This window comes from Protobothrops mucrosquamatus, unplaced genomic scaffold, assembly GCF_001527695.2.
Source record: "Protobothrops mucrosquamatus isolate PMUCROS unplaced genomic scaffold, P.Mucros_1.0 scaffold2192, whole genome shotgun sequence".
Classification (NCBI taxonomy): domain Eukaryota; kingdom Metazoa; phylum Chordata; class Lepidosauria; order Squamata; family Viperidae; genus Protobothrops; species Protobothrops mucrosquamatus.
This window is the reverse complement of record NW_015388285.1, coordinates 144,217-153,273: the sequence shown is the minus strand read 5'-3', so window position 1 is coordinate 153,273 and position 9,057 is coordinate 144,217.

Genomic DNA, 9,057 nt, shown 5'->3' with positions numbered 1-9,057 from the left:
AGCCTATGAAGAAAAGCTATTTTTTCTCAGACAGTCATATTCTTTTATGGAAGGATAACATTTGCAATCACATGTACCTGCTTTTTTTCTGTTTGCTGCATGCTATGTTATCAATACATGGTGCCATCAAGTCATTGCTATGATAATCTAATGTGTGTTTTGGGTGGCAGTATAAACTGAAAAAGTAGAAATAATCCTTTCCCAAAAATGTTGTTCAAAACAGATGTATTCAATCAGAAGAAACCTGGGTATATGCCAGCATCTTAAATGATTGATGTAAAATCCAGGAAAAGTTCTAATTTCTTTTAAGGTGGAAAGATAAATATTTGATAAGAGTTAGCAGATGAGTAATCCAGAAATCCCATATTTACTTTATCCTGCAATTCTGCATAATTGAAGTCAGAGGACATACGATGTCAGGAGCCTAAGCATATGAGATACATAAGTGAAGGGGTTCTAACCCTGAATGCCACCCCAACTGTGAACTGACTAATAAATTGTATCAATTGTATTTAATCCTCTTCTCATATTTCTAAGGCTTGTGTAACAGGACTATTACTGACTTTTAGTACATACCTGTAATAACATGAAATAAATATGCGCAAACCCAGAAAAATTCAGGTGTATTTTCACTCCTTATAGTTGGCATATTATTTTATTTGTTGCTTTCTTAAAGTATGTTTAATCTAAAGAATGCCGTTAGCCACTAGAAGGAGATGCTGTTAGGAGAAATAAGGAGTGTAAATAGTAAACTTGAAGTAAAGAATAAAGAGCAGGTACAATCATAGTAAATATGATTTTAATATGATTGACATTAATATGATTAATATGAACATTATTAATATTCAAAATTAAGAAAGTTAATTTCTGTGGTGGAATGTAGTTTGGATTCCCAGGAGGGAGGGAGTGTTTTCCAGGAGTAGAAGATACCGTGTTTCCCCAAAAATAAGACTGGGTCTTATATTAATTTTTGCTCCAAAAGATGCATTAGGGCTTATTTTCCAGTTAGGTCTTATTTTCAGGGAAATACGGTACTATATGCTGATGATCTTAACTGGGGCTGATGATCTTAACTGGGGCTTATTTTGGGGGTGAGGCTTAAATTATGAGCATCCTGAAAAATCATGCTAAGGCTTATTTTCCAGTTGGGTCTTATTTTCAGTTGGGTCTTATTTTCGGGGAAGTATGGTAGATAATTTGTGTGAGAGATAGAGGGTGAAGGCAGCTCCTCCCCAATTGTGCCTAGAGTATATGATTGATGTAAGTTTAGTTTGCTTCAGTTTGACAAGGTTTTGTCTATAAGTGTGAAGAAATAGACAAAGAAATCTACTGGGAACAATCACTACATATCTTTCTTATTTTATGGAGCCTAACAATTTCTATAAAAGAATTTGCACAAATACTATTGTAGAAGCAAAAATTGACACCCATTATTTTTACCTGTAGATGTACTTCTCCCGCGTCTCACTGTTTTATATTTTTTCCCATGTGCAGGCTTTTTAAAGAATGGCAGAACCATCCTTCTTTACTTTGTGTATGGATGATATAGTAATAGTAATCTTCTATTGAGATGGTCTGAGTTTTGGAATGTTCTCTTGACCATTAGACCAGTTGTTCCCAAACCCCGGTCCATGGACCAGCACCAGGCTGCAGCATGCCAGAAACTGAGCTGTGCAGACAAGTGAAGCCCCATCTGTGGGATGCAGGCAGCATATGAAACCACATCCTCTCCAGACCGCAGAGAAACCTCTCTCCATGGAACTAGTACCTGGTACCCAAAAGGTTGGAGGCTATTGCAAACTCAATTTCATTGAGGGCCGCATCAGCATTGTGGTTGTCCTCGGGGGGCCGGGTAGGGGTGGCCAGGATGGGCATGGCATACTGGGTGGGCGTGGCTGGAGTGGGTGTGGCCTACTGGGTGGGCATGGCCAGCTCTACATTGTTCGCGTCAAGGGTGCCTGTGGGGGCCTGGGCAGGAGTGGGACAGATCTGAGGGTCTCTGGCAGAAGGGGGTGGGACCAGGGCAAGCACCAAGGCATGGTCCACTGGAAGAGCCTGCCGAAACCCCTCCCCTGGAGCCCATCAAGCCAGATATGTGAAGTAGGTGAGGGCCATTTGCTGGCCACTTCCAGGCGATGGTGCATTTCTTCATTTCTCACAAAGGGTGACACCTCCCCAGTGTGCACCCAGGGGTGGGGCCAACGCGGCAGGGGGCGATCCCTCGCTGTTTCCAGACGGCCTTGTAGAGCTAAGATTGAATGCGTTTCAGCATAGATGGCCACCACAAAATTGTACATTGGCTCCTGGGCGGCCAGGGCCGGGACCAAGGCAGTGGGGGCCATTACCTCACTGTTTCCAGGATCACTTCACGGGCCACATGAAACCACGTCTCAGGCCGCATCCGACCCCCGGGCCTTGTGTTTGACATGTCTGCATTAGACTTTTAAACTTTACAGTCGTGTGCTGGCAAATCCTACAGCAAATGCTAGGGGACTAATGGATTATTGTAGAGATATCATAGCTGCAGTCTTCAAAGAATATAATCCAGCATCTGTTCTAGGATTTTGAAAAAAAAAAGTTCAAGCTGAAAGATTGCTTTGGTATGTTTGGCCACTGATATTCAAGTTTACACAGGAATGAATGAACAACCCCAGATAATAAAGAAAACAAGGGTCATAGTTTTTTCATTAAATGAAGTTAGAGCAGCTGGTTATTATCACAACACAAAGTTGTTGAAAGAAATCAAGATTCCATAAACCCATGGAGGAGAGTTCATGGAATCAGCTCGCTTGTGACAATGACTCATCTTGCTCCAAAACATGTGCATCTTGAGTAAATAAGAACTATTTTTTCCATGAAATTAACTCTAAATAAGCCATATTTTTAGATATTTAGCAATCATCTCGAAGGAAACCTCTTTCTTTTTGTGATTCAGTAGCTGAAAAGAATAGCTGCACATGATTCATCTCTAACTGGTAAATGCCGTTAGGCATCACTCTTTCTGTAATGTCAATCAAATAAAGACTTTAAATATGACTTCTGAATATTAAGAAAGAAAAATAGCTTAGCTAACTCTCTGTAGCTACAATTGTCATAAAATTGTTCTTTGTGTACATTTCATAAATGCCTAAGGTCTATTGTTATTTATCTTCCAGCTGACAATTAAAAAGAGAGCCAGTTTGGTGTAGTGGTTAAAGCATCAGCTAGAAACCAGGAGACCAGGAGTTCTAGTCCTGCCTTAGACATGAAGCTAGGTGGGTGATGTCAGCCCAGGTACTCTCTCTCTCTCAGACTTAGGAAGCCCTAGGAACCACTTCTGAAATCTACAGGACTTGTCCAGGCAGTCATCAAGAATCAGGACTGATGTGAAGGCACCCAAAACACATCAAAAGGTGGCTATGGTGATGATTGAAACCCAGCACTTCTGACTGAGGAAGATTGGGATAGAGAAACAAGCAGGTGATTTTAAAAAATAAATAAATATGCATAAGCCAACAAGTAGGTAGGAATGGTACTCATTGGGGTAGAAGAATATTCTTGTTGAGAACAGACTAGAAGTGAAAGTCATATACTTACCAATCAAAAATGAGATTTCATTTGCTGTGCTGTACTTAAACTAGGAAACCATTCTTAGGAACATTCCATCAGTCATATGAATGTAGCCTATAGTTGGGCAAAACTATCTGTTGTGCTTTCTTTTAATCATCTTCTATGTTGGTGCAAGAAGCTGGCATCTTGGACCTGAAGGGCTTCAACTCTTCTGCCATGAGTTAAAGGCAGAGCCTTTAAGGGGGGAACTTTCTGATGTTTTTATTGAAAGCAGTAACAGCAGCTTAAAAATTGTATTCTGTGTTTACTTCTCATTATACAGATTTCACCATCTGCAAATTAGTGCCACAACTCCTAACAATCAATGTTTATCTTTTCCTTGTTTCAGTGAGCAGTTTTAGTATCTTTGAAATCACAAGCATGGTCATGAAGAGTCATCATCTCATAAGATCCAGAATACAATTGCCTCAAGGTTAGTAATGGAAAACTTTATCTGAACAGGTTGGAGGTATTTAAAAATGATCCCAAGGTAGGGCTACTGTATCTGGGCTGCGAAACTCCAGAGAACAAATAGTTAACATTTTCTCCATATCTTTATTTTTATTTAGTGGACGCCTACATTTCTGTTTAGTTAAGGATTATTTTAAACAACAACAAAAAAGCCCTGAACTGAGCTCAGATCATGCTTACATTTATCATGATTATGTCTCTTTTTGAAAATCACAAGACACATCTGATGAGTAAAATAAGAGATCCACTGATTTCTTAGGATGTAAGAATTCAGCTGTGGACTCGACTCCAACTAGATCACAATCCTGGTTAACATGTTACAGATTTAGGCCACTGAGTACCCCAGAATATCCTTGGATTTTTTTTCTCATTCAAATACTATTAATTATTCAAAACACTATTAATTATTATCAGATTTATTTGGATGCTATGAAGAGGCAAATCCACATCATGGTACATATTCACCTATTGCCTTAAGCCACAATTGTGATAGCAATAACAATAGCACTTAGACTTATATAGTACTTTACATAACTCTCTGAGCAGTTTACAGAGTCAGCAAATTGCCCCCAATAATCTGAGTCCCCATTTTACCTACCTCAGAAGGATAGAAGGATGAGTCAACTTTGAACCAGTGAGAATTGAACTGCTGGCAGTTGGCAGAGTTAGCCTGCAATACTGCATTCTAACTACTGCGCCACCACAGCAGTTGTGATAAGTATGACTTTTTAAATAAATCATATTTGATAGAGTTCACACATCCTGTTAAGCCAAAAATAGATCACATTATGTCTTAGCATAATGTATCGACCCTTTCAGTGTAAAGGAATAATTTTAATGTGTGTTAATATGTGAAATCACTTCCAGAACTGTTTGTGAAAAGAATAGGAATTGAGCCAACAACTTCATAATGGACCTATCTATTTAGTACATTGTAGTACTATGATGGTTTAAAGTGCTGTCACATTTTTGTCATAGGATTTTACTTCTTCCTCAAGACTGGAAGATAAATTGGTCCTAAACTGATAGACCTGAATAGATGCAGCACACAACATATTCCAAAATACAGTAGATTCACTATGTCAAGTCATATTGAATTGCATCTAAGTGATGTGCTCAGGATCACAACAGACAACCTATCAGCTAAAGGAATTCATCATTTCATATTATTGTCCATATACAGATGGACTATCAAATGACTGATCTGGATGAGTGCTGACCTCTTTTCAGAAACAGAAAAAAAACATTAAACAACCACCAATATTAGATAATAAGTTTCCAGGCAGAATATGAAATGAGTTAGTGAAGCAATAAATAATAGACTCTTGCAAACTTCCAAAATGGTTTGGAATAATTGCTGCAACCCTCATACATATACAGCACCTCTCTGTTGTTCATTAAAGCAGACCCCCTGCTTTCTTTCAGACTTCTGTAGGAGCCTTTCAAAAAAGACATATCTGCTTAAATCTATTTGTTTTCGTGAATGTAACTCTTCAAAGAGCAGCACCTTTTCTCAGTATCCCCAGCTCACTTTGGGGCTGATTTAATGAATAGCAGAGAGATGATGTGCTGGATAAATTACATTCACTACACTACAGCTGACCAGACAAATGAAATAATTTTGCTCAGTCTTAAAACAGTGTCCATTTTCAGACTGACTTCAATAAGTTGGGTTTTACCTTTGAAATTGTAAAACCTTTATGACCATAATACCTGAAGGATTGCCTCTTTCTGCACAAATCTACCTAGATTTTAGGATCCTGAAATGGCTTTGAGAGGATTTTGTCTTGAGATGATGCAGATACAGAGAGAGAATGCAGCTTTTCAGATTCCTTCTGATTACTTCTCAACAGAGACCTTTTTCGTTCACTGGGTTTTGACTGAAAGCTTAATAAGATTTCTACCCTTTTCTCTTACCTGCTTGTTTATCCCAGCATTCAAGGTACAATTGAAAGAAGCAACTCAGAATTCCAGACAGCATAATTTGACATCTTCAAATAACTGCATTATTGCATTTCAAGAGAGTTACTTTAAAATAAGAAGATAAAAGACATTTAAGAATTTGCACCACACATTTTCCCCTCTGTCCCCTTTCCTTTGTTCAAAATCTTACATAATGAAAAGCTTCACATGCTATTATCTGACCTTGATTTGGCCTAAAATGGATTTTTTTTTCATTATTCTTTGTGGCTGAATAGCATCTTTATGAAATACATTATAAGCCTCATATATATAAAAATATAATTAATTATAGTTATCCCAACAAAATCTGGTATATCCATCTGCTTACAAACAAAATCCGCACAAAATAAATTTCAGATATGTTATTTCAGACCTCTGCTATAAAAAGACCTCAGTTGCAAGATTCACAGAAATGCTTGTTGTTCTCAAACCTCTTCACTGGAAGGAAGGTGGAAGGCAGCGTAAAGGAAAAAGAATTACAGCTTTGCAAAACAAAGTCCACAGCAAAAGGGTGGACCTTGTTTTATTTTGGCCCAAGACAAATATTGTGACATGTGACTTCCACCAAGAGGAAGATGGACATTTCAGACCTGATTTTTCACAACTGGAGGCTGAAGATTTCCCCCCCTCAAAATACATGACATATACTATATACACACTGAAACCCAGGGGATTCAAAGGAGAATTCCTTTCTCTGGATTGTAACGGGTTATACAAGGTACCCAGTCACTTATTTCAATTCTTCATTTCATGCGCGCATGATTTAAGAAAAATAAATATTTTTTAAAAGATTTACAGTACTTCCATTGAAATCTGTGTATATTCCAATAACGCTTTAAATCTCTCAGCAACAGACATTCCAGAGAAGGTAGCTCATATATCACCACTTTCTAATACTTTACAGGCTTAAGGGAAAAGGAGGAAAACTCCATAATCAAAATATAGCCTTTTAAAACACTGTACTGTTGTAAGGAATCAAACCAGGCTTGGGGGCAGAGGAAGGGGTTATAAATTAATAACTAAATCCATCCCCACCATAAACCCTAAGGAAGTAAGGAAAACATGCATTTGTGCAATTCTACATAAATAAATCATGAACACACACCTTGCTAGATTTTAAAATGAATTAACGTGGAAAGTTTATGCCATGATGGTGGGTTTTTTTTTTACTTTAAAGAATGCATTTCCATGATTACAAAGGTAAAGAGCATTAGAAATATTTCTAGAGGTAACATTTACTCATTGCAAAGTAATTAGGCACTTGTCTTGACTCAAGCAAAACTATAAATTATTTTTAAAAATTATTCTTTTTTTATAGTTTCATGAATCCATAATTACAACCATCTTTTGGTTCCTTAGTTATGATGCTAAGGCCTTCTCTCAGGCGTTCCATTTTTACCCCCAATCGCTAGCTTGCCACCCGGATTAATGATCCATGGTAGATGCAATAATTTTGCTTCTGGCCAAACAGGCAGTTGTTGCAAGTTGCCTCTGCGCTTAAGACAGTCAATCGAGTTTTAAAAAGAAGCATTTTAATCAGAGGAATGCAACCTAGGTTGAGCTGAAAGCCAAGGTTAATGTTTGAATGAGATATAGGTGGGGCCAGAATAAAGAAATGACTAGAGCTAAGATAAATTTATATTGGCTTTACAGGTGGTCTTTGCTTAATAACTACCCTGTTTAGCAACTGTTAGAAGTTACAATGGTGCTGAAAAAGTCACATTATGATCGGTCCTCACATTTATAATTGTTGCAGCATCCCCACAGTCACACGATTGTGTTAGAAATTCTGTTTATGTATTGCCCTACAGAATAAACAAAGTGTACAGTCACCATGGGCCTTGCTGCTTAATTGTTTTAACTGTTAATAGGAAACTCTCCTCCGAACAAAAAGACCATAGAGTACATACCATAGATTATTCCTAGCAAACTTACAAACACTGCCATCTACTGGCTGGATACTGTTGCAGTTGTTGCACACAATACATTTCAACATGTATTCCAACCAGACTGCAATTTGGGTGGTTTACAAACAGCAGGTGTTCATGACAGTTGCAGTATGCTGTGGTCATGTGATCACCATTTGTGAACTTCACAGCTGGCTTCTGACAAGCAGCATCAGCTGGCATTGAAAGGGTAAGTTGCTGTTATGTGGTGTCTGACTTAACAATGACATCACTCAGGGATAGAGATACAGACCCAATTGTGGTTGCTAAATGAGTACACAGTTAATGTGCCTACTCCACACGTATTTAATACATTTTGGCTTTATGAGAGTTAAACGTATAGGTTTACCAGGAAGTATTTGCAAGAAAGAAAGCTCAAGCTACAGCTCAGGATGAACATCTTGACTGTACAAGCTCTCAGTCAGATGAACACTCTGCCACATGACATGGTGATATTCATCTTTGCCAGAAGCCTTCAAACAGGGTATATCCTGTGGTGCCTTGAACCCTATGCTGAAGATAATGCATAGACATTCAACCATTATGATACAGATCAACACCCAATGAAACACCCATGTTTTTTTTAAGAATGGCAAAGGAAAACCTGAATTATTTATGTGATCTAAATATAATTCCTTGGAGGTTCCCAACCTAACTTTCCTCCATAGTGAGAGAAAAGAGAATAAGGAGGACATGAAAGTTAATGAATTTGGTCATTTATTACAGGTAATCCTCAACTTATGAACACAACTGGGACCAGAATGTCAGCTGTTAAGTGAGATTTATCGTCTGATTTTATAACCTTTTTGCATAGTCATTCAGTGAACCATGCCGTTATTAAGTGAATTCAGCTTTCCCCGTTGATTTTCTGTTGGAAGCTGGCTGGGAAGGTTTCAAATGGCAATCATGTCATCCAGGATACAGACTGGACCTAAGTCACTTTTTTTTCCCAGTGATGTTGTAACTTCAAACAGTTGCTAAATGAATCGTTGTAAGTTGAGGACTACCTATATAGCATAAGACATATATCTAACTATATTTAGTATTTCTGTTAAATTCCAAGTAAGAATTATAAAAGAACTCATCCTGT